The sequence below is a fragment of the Squalius cephalus genome (genome assembly GCF_949319135.1).
Source record: "Squalius cephalus genome assembly, chromosome: 16".
NCBI classification, from domain to species: Eukaryota; Metazoa; Chordata; class Actinopteri; order Cypriniformes; family Leuciscidae; genus Squalius; species Squalius cephalus.
Window position 1 is genome coordinate 8,257,306 of NC_137137.1, and position 15,862 is coordinate 8,273,167.

The window sequence follows — 15,862 nt, forward strand, 5'->3', positions numbered from 1 at the left end:
CTAGTCTTTATCCTCTGCTTTTTTCATTAGGACGGTGTGGGTTTTACAGTTGTTAAACCAGGAGAAAAGGGGGCTGAAAGGAACACTCTGAGCTTACTTGTTATCGCTGCCTTATATAGTACATGTCATAACACTGGGAAATTATAGGTATGTTGCATCAAGAAAGATTTTCAGTAGAGTCATTTGAGTGAAAAAACTATATGAGCCGAATAGAAAAGACTTTCTCTTTAAAGAAGTAACAGTCGCAATGGCTACTTTTCATCTCATAATAATCCATACGAGATATTCGTTATTTTATAGTCTAAAGTTATAGTTTATAGTTATTCTATAGTCTCTTATTTGATAGACTTTATGTATTAAAGTCTCTCTATTTAACCCTTTACGTATTAAAGTCTCTCTATTTAACCCTTTACGTATTAAAGTCTCTCTATTTAACCCTTTAAGTGGCAAACTCAGGAACAAAAACTGCATAAAAAAAATGTCTTTGCATTTCTTTGCATTATGAGCTTTTATCAAATAGTTCAGATGTTCATTAATGGGTGAAGTACATTTTTTATTATAATCAATCACTTTATTTGGGGTAAATCAGACCTGCTACCAGTATAATGCAAAATAAAAAACTTCTGTATAGTATACCAAAATATTGAATGTAAAGTTATGTAGAACATGTTTAGACTTAAATTTTAACATGATACACATAATTCCTGTAAAAATACAAAAAATAAGTGCATGATTTTAAGGGAAAGTTCACCCAAAAATGAAAATTCTGTCATCATTTACTCACCCTCAAGTTGTTCCAAACCTTTTCTGCTGGACACATAAGAAGATATTTAGAAGAATATGGGTAACAATTAAATGCAAGTCATTGTGGCCCATCAACTGTTCTAAAATATATTACACTTTTTTTATTATTTTTTTTCATTTCCGTTCAGCCCACAGAAAATGCTCAAATTTGAAAAATGAACAATTACGCTAGATCAGGGGTGAGCAACTAATATGACATGGAAGTCCCATTTTTAAAGTTTTTTTGGTAATCACTGTCTCATAAATGAATTTTATTATACTACTGTATATAGAAGTAAGAAGTAATATTACAAAGCATTAAGAGGGCAAAAAACAATAGAAGCAGACCAAAGTACATCACCACTGCAGCACTTCCATGTGTTTGAGTGACTAAAGAGAGAGAAAGAGAGAGCTGTGTCTCGCAGTGGACATTGCATTTCTGAAATGATTACCTCTCATTTAGCTTTAAACACATTCTGAGGGGCTATAATGACCCTAACACCCCTGAGACACGCTTACACACTCTCACAGGCTCCAGATACACTAGATCCCGCTGAGCTGGGCAGCAGCACATACTGTATTAGCTTTGTTCCCTGGACCTTTCTTTACTTAAATGCACCCTAGTGCTGCTGATGCTGATGTACTCTGGGACTAAATATTTAAACAGAGTTGGGAATGTGTCTAAAAGGCATTTTATTAGATAGGATGGTGGAGATAAGAGGAAACATCAGAGTGTAATTTAGAAAGGCATTCCAGCGTTTGATTTGTGTAAATGAATGAAGTGCTAATGTACTGTTCCCACAGAATAGAGTATGTGTGGGTTTACCTAGATACGTACTTTGTATACAGGGCTGCCAACTCTCACGCAATTGACACTTTTCACACGCTCTCACGCCACATATCCATTTTCTCACGCACAGAAAAATTGCGGAGCAAAGAGGTACTTTTAATATTAAACTAATTCTCAGCTCTTAGATTCCGTCAATTTTATTACAAAATTCAGACAAAAATACGTTTGGCGCTTGTAAATGTGACGTGACAGATCGCTGAGCGCCTCAGTTCAAGTGCACGTGAACCGATCATCTGTTACTTTTTTATTTAAAGATGCAGTACAACTTACCGAAAGTATACATAATATCGACCAATTAGTGTTTTTCAACCACGGAAAGAGGTCAATATAACAGCAGGAGAACAATTATGTCACATAATGTTACATTTACCTCAGGAAAGCCATTTAATGACCATATGTTAATTGAATAGAAAAAATAGCTAGAGAGGAGATTTTGCTGAGCACTATATTACATATTTATCATATTTTTACTTATGTCATTAAATAATTGTTATTATAACAAAAACTGCATTATATTTAATTTAATTTGTTATTTTTAACCTTTAATAATACCAGCAGATTGGGCCCTCTATGTTTACAGCATTAGGTTAGATTATTTTTTTTAATAAAATTTAAAATAAACATGTATCCAAATTAGTCAATATTGAATCAAAATCGGAATCAAATCACAAGAATGGAATTGAAATCTTGAAATTTTTGTCAAGCAATAATAAAAACTGTATCCTACCAGTCATTGTACAATGTAAACATTGTAACATGTTGTCACTAAACTTCATAAAATTCTATTTAGTTACCAAATGTTTTGACAATCACAATTACACTTATTGTAATGCAATATTTGTTTTTACATACCACTCCAAGCTAAACTCAAAAGTTGGCAGCCCTGTGTATATGATATGTCCTTATTTAGGCTAGGTAAACATGCACCTAGCCTAATTTGATCTATGAATCAAATCTCTTTGACAAAGTAATCTGTTGACCGAATAAGACAGCATAGCACTGTACACACACTGTGCACAGAGAGCTGTTATTGGGGCATTTTGTCACAACGAACTGCATTTCTTTGCAGGGGAATAATGGCATATTTTATTATTATATTATTCTTTCAGGGGCCCATGGCTTTTTGTAGTCAAGACTGTCTATACATAATAATTTAGATCATATTTTTTGACTATTCACTTAGTTAAGGTTTATGTTTTTCTTCTATACAATACATGGCTAGAATTTTACATTTAGGGAAATATTTTTTTCTACCAATGCAGTGACTTTACCTTAAGCTGTTCATGAGTACAGGGTTTCTCATCCATCTAGCCCTGCTGGATAATTAAGAAGACTTTTCAGCTGTGAGTTTGCAGAGAAGAAAATGAATGGTCCATGCGGGAGGTGGGGGTAGTAGGCTATAAATTCTGGCCTGGACTTGACTGAAAATGCAGTTTGTAAGAGAGACTGCTGCAGATAATCTTTTTCTGGCCGTGTATATAATAGAGTGGCTTTTATATGCAGTATAGTCTAAGTCTAGCCTCAGATGTTATGCCCACAGGCCGATGAATATAGCACATCAAATGAGAAATACTTTGGGAGTTTCAAAGTAATCATCTGATTGGTTGAATTCTCTAGGATTTTCTAGGATCTGTGAGATGTCTCGCGTTCTTAACGGTCCACATGGAAACAAAGCTGTTGTGATGCCAAACCCCCTTATGGAAGAAGAAAGCCATTGTGTTTATAACTGTGACAATGAGCGTCAAAAGAATGTGAAGTTCACACCATCATTGTTGCGACAATGTTGCAGTAAACTTGCACAACATTCCTGAATGAATTTCATGCTGATCTGTTATTGTGGGGACATTGACTTTACATTTTGGCCAATGAAAGCTGCTACATGAATCTTAAATGGTTAGTTTACAAAAAAAAAATCTGTTAATTACTCACCCTCATGTGGTTCCAAACCCATAAAACCTTTGTTCATCTTCAGAACACAAATTAAGATATTTTTGATGAAATGCTAGAGCTTTCTGTCCGTCCATAGCCAGCTACGCAACTGAAACTTTTGACGCTACGCGTTGAAAGGCTCATAAAGAGATTGTAGAAACTAATTCATATGAATTGAGCGGTTTAGTCCAAATTCTCGATCGCTTTATATGATGAACAGATTGAATTTAGGCTTTTACTCACATATAAACATTGATCAGCGAACATAAACAGAAGCTCAACCGAACCTGCTTATCGCACGAGAACAAACCTCTTGTGGAATTTCAAACGTGCTGCTTAAATGCTTGAAATAGCAAGAATGAGTCTGAAATATGGTCAGAATATGTCGAATATATAGAATATCTATTCTTTTAACCTTTTGCATGATATAGATGAGCAACATTATGTTTTGTGATCTGTTTCCATCCATCTATGAAGCCTGTCATGGTAGCATTTCAACGTGACTACTGTAAGGTTACATATGAGTCATAGCTCTCGGAAAACATATGCTTTTGTCCTCCTTGAGCCCATATGTAAAAGAGCCTATGCTTTTTCTGTCAACAAACAAAAACATTTCTTTATAGAGGAAAAGGTTCCTTCTCCTTTTTCTCCAGACAATGGAAAGACACAGCCCTTAACATTAAGATGTTGAAGAGAACATTTTATTTCTTATATTTGGTCCAAATTGTTCAGACAGACATTTAAGTGAACTAACACTGTGTTGCATGACTGTTGTGTGTGTGTGTGTGAGTAAATGTACTATGTGACTGCGTGGGAGTCTCTGTTCAGTTAAGTAGCAGACAGGAAAAATACTAAGCCTGGGGAAAAAAAGTTGCTGTCACAACACAAGCGTACGACATCATGTGTCATTTCACACACATGCAGAGACAATTGGGCTTCGCAATATGTCTTGCGCTGGGCTATTATTGCCACTGTCTCTACAGATGCCTAATGGTTTGTTGCTGCTCGCTTGGGTTGCGTGATTAAGCACTGTCAGGATAATTCAGCTCATGATGGTAGACAATAGCGCCGGTGCAGTCAAGAGTGACACAATGTTTTCATCTCCCATCTGACTTTACTGTATTCAAGAGGTGCACAGGTCATAGGCATCGCCATGGAAACCTCATCGCTGATTGCGCCAAAATCAAAACTCTTGAAAAGTGGATGGAGCAGATCCTCAAGCCACCATCCCATTGCCTCCTTTCAAGATCTAATTAAACCTCTCACTCAAACTGATCTTTAGCCCTCATTCTGTGAAACATGGGAGGCTTTTAACACACTTTACCCAGGCCTTTTCACGCAAGCGTGCAACGTGTAAGCTTGTTGCTTGTTGTTGAATTCTTGAAGAAGCATAATGATTCCACCATTTAATGTCACTGAATGGTCCTCAAATAGAAAGGCATAGGTATTGTTATATTTAATAGTAGTAATAATAATATTGTCTGTAGATAATAGACAAGTCTGACATCACAGAAATTGATTTGACCCTCAGTTTTTGATTCTGTTCGAATAGATTCTATTCTATTCTATTCTATTCTATTCTATTCTATTCTATTCTATTCTATTCTATTCTACAAACCACTTGTCTTGTATGGTCTTGGTATGCGGGAGCCTATCCCAGCATTTCAGGCTGTAGACAGGGAAACACCCTTGATGAATGGCACCCTGGCTAGCCCATCACTTTTTATTTTGTTTTATTTTGTCAAAAAACATGAAGATGATGCATTGACTTATTTTTTTGGTGGTAAATGTGAGGAATGTTCCACATATGCCACCTCATGGAGTTCTGGAGAAAAAAGAGATGGGTTTTGTTATAGCATTAACAGAGTATAATTCTTCAAATCAATTTAAGGCATGCATTTGTTGCAGTTCATTTAAAAGGTTATGAGCATTTTCTTTTTTTTCTTTTTTTACTAGCCAAAGCCAATTTTTACTCACATTTTGTCACGTACTGCTCTGAGACACGAAGGTTGAGGATCCAAATGCAGTTTATTTAATAGGGACAATCCAAACACGTAATCCAAAGTACAGGCAAGGTCAAACACAGGCAGGCAGTCCAATCAAACAAACAGGCAGGCAGGCAGGGAGGGAACACAGGCAAAAGGGTAATCCAGAGACAGGCAAGAAATCCAAAACCCACAGACATAGGACCAGGAAAACGCTCAGAGATGCAGTGTAAACAACTAACAAGACTTCGCAGGGAATGACAGAAAGAACCAGGCTTATATAGGGTAAGTAAACAAGATGATGAGACACAGGTGAATGTGATCATGGCTGATTAGTCTTGGTAAAGGATTATGGGGAATGGAGTCTGTGGATGTGTTATGATTGTCCAGGTTGGAGTGCCCTCTGATAGTAATTCCGGGCACTCTCACTGGTGATCGTTACACATTTGGTGTTCAACAGGGGTTAATTTTGGACCCTCTGCTCAAGACGTCACTGGAAGGAAGACACATTGTAAGATAATGAGAGCTGCTCTTAAACAGGGTGGGCAGAAGCTGCTGTGAGAGGAGAACAGTGTAGAACAGAGACCAAATGACAGACAGGCCTATTTTTAGAATACATTCATGAAACAGAAAGAGGTACTCGCACATACATTCATGAAACATAGCTGCACAGATACACACACAAGTAAATATACACAAATTTCAAATTTCCCTATTGTGATTATTATCTGGTCCCCTGTAGGTTTTATTTTTAATATTGTTGTGAGGACATTTGCTGACCCAAATGCACTCACAATCATTTATGAAAAACACACAAACGAGCTTAGAGACATTCATGATAAATACTCAAAGATGCACTCACAAACGTTGATAAAAACACACACACATTGACTCTGTATTGCCCTTAGCCTGTGTGATCTTCCAATAGGAGTCAGGGTCGTTCATCCAGGTGGAAGACAGGTGTTCTCTACCGTGGCCCTGTGGCTGTGATGTGTTGAATGGAATGGCCCTTGGCGCTCTGCTGTCTCCATCTTTCAGCATCATTCTGTGCTCTGACTAAAAGCAGAAATGCGGCAGAGCTTGTGTAGACATCTAGATGTTGGGTGGAATTTGTGTCTCAGATGTCCACAATACACAGTGACAACGGTGCATGATAAGAATGTAGTCGATGTATCAGGAATATTGGGAATGATTGACATGTTCATTGTCATAATACCAGTTTCACTTTCTTTTCTGTTTATACATTGTTTTTAAGCAGGAGTTCTTCAATTGATTGGTGCAATTTTGATATATCTTTTAATATACACTACCATTCAAAAGTTTAAGGTCAGAAAGTTTTTTGTTGAAAGGAATTAATACTTTTTTTTTTCAGCAAGGATGCATTAAATTGATCAGACTTTTATAATAAAAAGACTTTTATATTGTTACAAAAGTTATTTCAAATAAATGTATTTTTTTTTTCTATTCTTCAAAGATACCTGAAAAAACGTATCATGGTTACCACAAAAATATATTAAAAAAATGTTTCAACATTGATAATAAAGAAATGTTTCTTGGGCAGTAAATCAGCATATTAGAATGATTTCTGCATGTTTGTGTTCAATTTAAAATATAAAAAATAATAATTAGAATATTTTACAATATTACTGTTTTTACTATATATTTGAAACCGTAATATACAGGTGAACATAAGAGACTTTTTTCAAAAACATAAAAAAAAATCTTACCAGCCTCAAACTTTTGAACAGTTTATATTTTTATTTAATTTTACCTAAAAGAATAAATACAGGGGGAAACCTTAAACAGGTATGGGGGTTTATATTGCGATGCTAACGGTGTTTTTGTCTCCAAGGGACATTTAAGACGCATTTAAAAGCATTTTTACCTTAAGTTGTTCTGTTCAGCCTATAAATGTTTTGCTCTCAACAACCAGCAGAGTTTAAATGTCAGACTTGTTTGTCAAAGCTGAATAATTTATGTTGACATGTTGAAAAGGCCTATTCATCAGCCTGATCTGATGTGTTTGTCAGTCACAAAAGGAGGAGAGGCAGAAATGAAGAATGATGTGTCTAGATGCATGAGCACAGTCTCTTATTTGTCAATGTGTTTTGTTTTTTTTAAATGCACCAAGCCACAGTAAAAAAATATTTCTAGATCTAGTCAATAATGCTGAAAAAAGCTGAACTGTTATTTTACCTGCTATTTTAAAAGTTTGTGGGAAATTCTAACAACAACTTTAAAGTAATACATGTAATGTGTCTTGATGCAGCATTTCTGTTATAGTCAGAAGTCGAACCAGCAAGCATAATAGGTTATTGTACTTGTATTGTATTGTATTGTTTTTTTTTAGCTTTTCGTAAACAGGGAAACATTAATAACAATCACAATATGTTCTACTATAAGTGTCAGAAACAAAACCTCCCCCCTGCCCTCATTCGTAGATGTTATAAGTACAAGTCTTACATATTGTACTCCAAGAAACTAAATGAGTATGTGACTGACTGCGTAAATGTAGTACATATATGAATATATAAACATGTGAGGAAAAATAAAATAAACAAAAATGAATGAATAAAATTACTTTGATAATGCATATGTAACCCCTCTCACCCGGGTCCTTCACACCCCGCTCCGTGCGGGTCTCCGGCATGAGAGTCAGGCGCTCTAACAAGGAGGCTAAAGGCAGCCTCTAGCATCTGTCGCTAGAGCGTCTATTGAGATCAGAGGAGTGAGGTTTACTCGCACAGCAACTACTAGCTGGCCTCCGTTACACTCACCCCCCTAAACCTCACTCCCATCCGGGTCACGGCACCAATGTAACCCCTCTCACCCGGTCCTTCACACCCCGCTCCGTGCGGGTCTCGAACCTGGGTCTCGAATCCGGGTCATACCCATGCAGTAGATGTCAAAGATATTAACAAAAATGATGTTTATTCAGCCAGCGCACATACCTGTATTTACATCCTGTTTTCGGTCAAAGTCCATAGTAGTCGATTGTCGAGTTCACGCGCGTGATCATAGGTACTAAACCTATGCGCGTGAACTCGACAATCGACTACTATGGACTTTGACCGAAAACAGGATGTAAATACAGGTATGTGCGCTGGCTGAAATAACATCATTTTTATTCATATCTTTCACATCTACTGCAGTCAGATTCACCGTGTTCACTCTGCAGGAATCACTCACATTGGCTGTGCACTTGTAATGACACATCAAGGATGTTAAGAGGCTAAAAGCAGGTTTAAAACTTGCCCCATTGAAGTCAACAGGGTGCAAATTTTAAAAAGAGGATAACACGGTGTAGGCAACACCGATTTTTGTCGTTGTTCTCTGTATTGACAGCACTCCAAATGTACAAAAAAATTAGCTCAATGTTAAAATTGACCGGAGTTCTCCTTTAAGATAACAGGCAATATCTAAGACTAGTCGAAGCACACAGAGCGCACACCTTTCCTTGACCACTAAGCCCTTAAGAAGTTATAAATCAAGATTAAGTAAGGATTTTATTGGGTTCCACATTTTTAAAATTGTCTTGGGTCTATTTGCTAACTTATATCTCAGCTCTCAACACATTCTCTGAGCCAACTCTGAAATATGGGCACCGACTCAGATTTCCACTTCTGTAAAATTGCTTTTTTTGCTAAGATCATGCATAATGAAACGGCCTGTGATAAATATTTATTTCCTATACTTGAAGTATCCCCAAAAATGCCCACTTTGTATGCTTCTGAGAGAAATTCAGATATATGCTGCCAGAAAGGCCAGATTTTATGACATGACCAGAAGGCATGAGACAACGTACCTTCTGCGATTTTACATTCGTTACATGTAGAGGATACATTTGGGTAAATCCTATGTAATTTGGTCCTCGAATAATGAAGTCTGTGAATAACTTTAAATTGGATCACAGCATGTCTAGCATTAATAGAACATTAATGAATTTTATTAAACCCATGAATCACTAGACAATTCTATAGCAAGTTCCTTCTCCCATTCTTGCTTAATATGAACAGTGTTTGTGTTCACCTTGTCTAGTAATAGAGCATAAAAAAAAGAAACGGCACCTTATTCCACTGGACTACGATTACTAAAGTTCCTTGCGCACTGAATCAGAAATTTTCGCATGCGTTTTTTTCGTATCCGTCATTCTGTGGCTCTAAACTGTCAAAACACCATTCAAACCCTTGTTACGGATGCGGAAAACGCAGAAAATCGAACCTGATTCGATTTTTTTTTTTGACGGACGAAAGTTTCAGAGGCAGTGTACAAGTGTGATTGACATAACGTGAGGTCGTATTTATTTTTTAACATGTGAAAATTTCGGACGCGAATTTCAGACTCAGTGTGCAAGGGGCTTTAGTGTTTCGAGAATTTTATGTATTGATATGTTTTCAAAGCCTATGAAATGTTTCCTTATAAAATCCCTAATTTGTAAATACCGGAAAAAATCTGTAGATAAAATATTTGAATTTAAGTTGAGTAAATGAACCAAATGTATAAATATACAAGTCCCTTATGGAAATTAAACACATTTGCTTCCATTGGGAGAAAACCTTGTCATGTAAACCTGGAGTGATGGCATGGTTTTTACAAATTGGGCTGTCCAAATATATATGTGGAAGATCCAAAAATGATTTAATCCGCTTCTGTATTTTAAGGGAATTATTTATTATTAAATTCTCATTATAAGACCTTGATTCAATTTTTACTGGACTATTCAACAAAGCTTCTAAAGATGTCTTCCTACACAAGGTTCTTTCTAACCAGACCCATTCCGGTATCTCCCCATTATTCTCTGGAGTTTGTCTCCACCAGGAAAGGAACTGTAAATTAGCGGCCCAATATAACATCTGAAGTGGGGAATACTAAATCCTCCTTTTGCTTTTTGGCATCCTTTTGGCCCCAAATCCAAATCTTTTTAGAGTAGTTAACATATAAGGCCATTCAATTTTGTCAAAAGCTCGTTGTGCATCTAAAGAGATCAAACATGCTTTTGTCACATGCTTCGTATATATTATATAAAGGCGTCTCTGATTTGACTGTATGTGCCGATTTGGCTTAAATCCAGTCTGATCCTCCTGATGATTGAACATATATATTGTTTGCCTCTATTGGAATAAGAGAGACTGGGCGATATGAGTACATCTTAATTGTATCCCGTCTGGGTTCAGGTATTAAAACTATGTTAGCCTTGTACAATGTGCCACATGGGGGGGGGGGGGGGGGAGTTTCAACTGGGAGAATAAGTGATTAATCATACGGAGAAACACAGGGGCAAGAATCTCCCAAAACTTTTTATAACATTCTGCACTAAACCCGTCTGGGCCTGCACATTTATTATTAGGTTATTAACCACTTTGTTGATTTCGTTTAAAGTAATCTCCTCTTCTAACATTTCAACAGCTTCTTCACTTAATCGGGGAAGATTAATATTAGATAAGAAGTGATATATTTCATTAATATCTTTCCTTTGGATGTATATACCTTTTTATAAAAGTCTGCAAAGCGCTCATTTATCCGCTTGGGATCGGTTAATATTTCTCTGCTCTCTGTCCGAATCTTATGAATGGCTCTTGATGCTTGGGACTGTTTAAGCTGTCGAGCTAGTTGTTGATGAGGTTTTTCAGTTCGAAATGACGTTGTTTAATCTGATAAAGCTGTTTAGTGATTTTTTTTTTTTTTTGCATTTACTTCTTAATGCTACAATTCTTTTTAAAGTAGTTGAACAATAATTAAGTTTATAACATTCCTCTAATTCAGTATGGGTGTCTATTTAATTTAATCTCTTTTTATCTTCTTTGTTTTTCCTTAATTGAAATGAGATTATATCCCCCCTAACAACTGCTTTCATTGAGTCCCACAGTGCTGAGTCTGTCACATTGCCAATATCATTTTCAGACAGAAAGTACCCATTTTTTTCTATTATGTAATCACAAAATTTAGTATCATTCAGTAAGGAGTTATTATAGGTCCCTTTTTCTGACTTCAACTTTAGATCCTATGTTAATGAGGCATGATATGATATTAATATGTTATGGTATTGAGTGGATCTAACCATTTTTATCAGATTGGAATCTATAATAAAGAAATCAATTCTGAAATAGGATTTATGCACTGATGAATAAAAAGAATATTCTCGAGCTAATGGGTTTAAACATCGCCATATGTCTACCATGTTGAGATTTTTCAAATAACTATGTAAAGTAGCTGCAGATTTACTTTTTGTGGTGCGACTAGGCTGTGCATCTTTAACTGGGTCAATAACACAATTAAAATCTCCCCCTATAATCACATTAGACAAAGTATCATCAGGTATTTTGTCTAAAACCCGAGATAAATCAACTTAATGTGATGTGTATGTTCTGTTTTAGTTTCGTTTTCATTCTGTTCCCTGTTCTGTTTTGCCTGAGTTCTGTTCCCTAGTTAGTTTCCTTGGTTATTAATTAATCCCACACCTGTTCCTAGTTCTGTTAATTAGTTCTCCTGTTCATTGTCTGGTATCATTTATGTTTGCGGCTGTGTTATACGTGGTTGTGATCATCTTTCTCTGACATTTTCCTGTGTCAGTTGGATATAATTATTAAAGACTGTTTTTTTTTTTGTAACCTTGATCATCATGTGCTTCACTACAACCACCCACATGTGACACGTAATCATTAAGCAACAATATTTGTTTTGAAAATTTAAATTGATTTTCAGGGGCATTGTTAACAAGGGCATATTCTTTTCAAACCGTGTAAAAAACAATCCACAAATACAGTGTCCATTAATGTCAAGTACTTCAATTGAATCAGTTAACTGAAATAAAACAATACACGCTCTACTAGAAATGCACTTTAAATAATTGTTTGGTCTCTCTGTCCTAACATACACCAAACCCCATGACTGGATTGGCCTAATATCATGAAATAGGAATACCATTAAATGCATTTTTGTCCCAAGCACTGGTTTATTTCTCACCCTAGATCAGTCCCATTTGCCCTTCTCCCAGAAGGCATTGGGGGATTCATAATTATGGCTGCCGTGTTTGCAATGTTGTTATTGATTTTGTCACACTTGGCAAATTGTTGACTCTTTTCAGGATGCGTTTGCGTTTTATATAGCAAATGTTTAATCCTGTGTTGTGTTTTAGTATTGTGTGTTTTGTCTCATGAGTGTTCATGTGTCAGTAGATTTAACAAAAGCAGCATTTTGAGTTCCATGTACATTTCTTATAGAAAACATTAACTAACTCACATATTAAACATTTTTAAATCATCGAAATGAAGTTACTTTTCATAGAACTTTATAGAAATATAAAATAAAAAACAAATGTTTACTTAATTACTTAAAATATAGGTAATTGGTTAATTATAGACTAAATGAGTTGCCTTTTTTTTTTTACATGAACACCTCTCTTTTTTAATAGATTTAGGTTGATGCAGAGGGACCAGAACATGTCATGTTGATGCATTACTTTTGAAGGAGTTACTTTTGAATATATTGATCTAGATCCGTCTGTGGTCTGTAGAGAGGAAATAAATGGAAAAATGACTAAAGGTTTTTGTCAGAAAATGTAATTGGTTGCTAAAGTAAATGATGTTGGAATAAATGATAATCAATGTGTGCAGGGCCTGGGTTATATGTAGAGTATTTTTTTAATGTTCTTGAGGAAGAACATTGTAGCCGGAGCTACTTCTCTGTGTTTATGTCTATGACGAGTCATAGAAAGTGTTAGTGTTAGTAAAATAAAGTGTTATCAAATTATTTATTGCAGTAAATAATTTCTTGCAATAAACTGGTTAATGTTTTTTTCACGGCAGGTAGACATCAGTGTTACTCACAGTATATACTGTACTGTACACGGGTGAATTGCCGCCGACGTGTGGAACACAGTAAAAACTAGCCCGACAGACGCTCACCGACGGCCCGACATTGACTGTCGTCTTGGTGTGTCACGGCCATTAAAAGAATTGTTCACCCAAAAATGTAAATTATCATCAAGCGTAGCGTCAGTTCTGGCAGGTCACGTTAGTCAAGCTTGCATCAGCTGACTCTCAGCTGATCCACGTCTACCTATAGGAATAGGACGCCCATCACTGTATACTTATATAAGCTCCGTCAGTATTATCAACAGCTATTGTGTTTCTCAGGTGCTAATTACCCTCCTCCATCCCCAGCTCCTCCTATCGTGCAGTCAGTATGGCATTCTGATTCCCCTTGAATAGTAATAGCCAAACACAGTTATAGGAGTTATATTAAATAATATCCTGGCTCTTCCAAGCTTTATAATGGGAGTGAATATGAGTTTTTGAAGCTCCAAAAAGCACATCGATCCATCATAATCAAGTAATCCATACGACTCCAGTAGGTTAATAAATGCCTTCTGAAGTGAAGCGTTGGGTTTTTGTTATAAAATACCTTTATAAACCACAATGACTGGCTTCCGACAACAGCCGTACGCGCGTTCACGAGAGAGAGTCGAGTTCCGGCGGAAGGGTGACCTCTGACCTGACATTCCTTTAAAGACTATTTCTTTAAAAACACAAAAAGGCACCAGACGTCTTATCAGCAATTTCATCCTTGTTACTAAACATGTTAAACACCCAGAAATGTTGCATGAAGTGACAAATGATCCATCTGCACAGTTCCAATTTTAGCATATAGATTTCTGAAACACAGTTTGCTGTATTTGCTGATTTAGGTACAGTGAATGAAATCAACCCATTGCTTCGCCCGCATTCTATGTTATGGTGCAAGTAACACAGCTTATGTTATGGGAATAGATTCTGTGTTAAGAATAGACTACACAAATCATTTTGTTTTTAATGTCAATTTCTCTCCCCTTCTGTTTCTTTGAGATCATTGCCTCTATCAGCTTCCTGTATAATGTTGTCTTTAATAGACCCAGTCTCAGAGAAGCAGAACATGAAATATTCCTCTCACAGACCATTCTGACTCTGTTATACTCCAACACACAGTCTTGTGTGTTTTTAATTATTTATAACCCAGATTTATTGATATTATGGAAGCCGCTGCTGGCAAAGCCATGAAATTACATGTCAACCATTGGTTAGTGGAAGCGCTTCATTGTAAATGTGCAAGATTACCAGTCTGAGTAAATTAAATACAAAAAAATAGGATGAGCTGATTTGTTTATTTTGTACATTCTAATAAGAATATAAAATGTACTGTCACAGATTATTTTTCATCAGTGAGCGCCAATTATGCAGCGTTTTCACTCTCTTGATTAATTAATGATCTAGAATCTAAAGATATTGGAATCTTTGATTTGAATCAAAGGATTCTCATAATAAAGGGAGGTCATTTTCTTGTCTGAATCATTCATATTAAACCACATGAAACGGCTTACTTCAGCCATTAGGACATCATTTGCATTAACAAAAGCAGAATCCAAAAGTAGACTCCCACATACTTCCTATAGTCTGTTGGGTTGTCTAATTAATTTTCTGTCCCCATTAGAGAATTTCATAAACGAAATTAAAAGTTCTATTCACTCTTATTTTCCCATTTTCTCCATTGATGTAGCCCATAAATGAATTCAAAAGGAGCTATTACAGCAGTCTGTACAAAAAGATTGCTGCTCATAAAAACGACTTCGTGTCCATGACTGAACTGGGTAACCAGTGTTACCCAGTGTTATGTGTGTGTGTGTGTGTGTGTGTGTGTGTGTGTGTGTGTGTGTGTGTGTGTGTGTGTGTGTGTGTGTGTGTGTGTGTGTTATCTAGTGTTATGTAGGCAGTGTATATCCCTCTAATAAGGAATTTGTTATTGATCTAGAACAGTGGTTCTCAATTGGTGAGTTTCTAAAACAATGACAAATGCAGGTAATAACATGTTTTACCCGTATTATTGCAGCTATTACTGCTTTATTTTTTAAAGAAAATATTTTGATGGAAAAAAATATGTTTGCATGTATGCAAAATGCATAATAAATATTTTTGAAAGAATATAAAATAAATATTAAATAATTTAAATATATAATAAACCTTATAGCCTACATTTAAAATTGGAAATGTGAAATTATAAATATACAATTATAAATTTAAATTCATTAAAAAAAAAGTAAGTGTGAAAAATGCATAATATTTTTGAGATTTTTTATTTAAACCTTATACATTTAAAATTGGAAATGTGAAATTATAAATTCATTAACAAGTTCATTAAAGTTCATTAAAAAAAGTGTTGGGGCCAGAGAAAATATATGTTTATAATATATATTAATACAAATCTGAACTATTGGCACGACCAGACCAGCAAACGTTACTATTGTGTGAATTAAACTTACTAAATTAAAAGTATTAAACTTTAC

At 35.7% G+C, this 15,862-nt stretch overlaps 1 protein-coding gene across 7 annotated transcripts in view; it reads left to right on the top strand.

Moving 5' to 3' along the window:
* Nucleotides 1–15,862, top strand: part of cacna1ea (calcium channel, voltage-dependent, R type, alpha 1E subunit a) — a 149,566-nt gene that overhangs the window by 24,046 nt on the left and 109,658 nt on the right. The gene's annotated exons all lie outside the window — the stretch shown is intronic.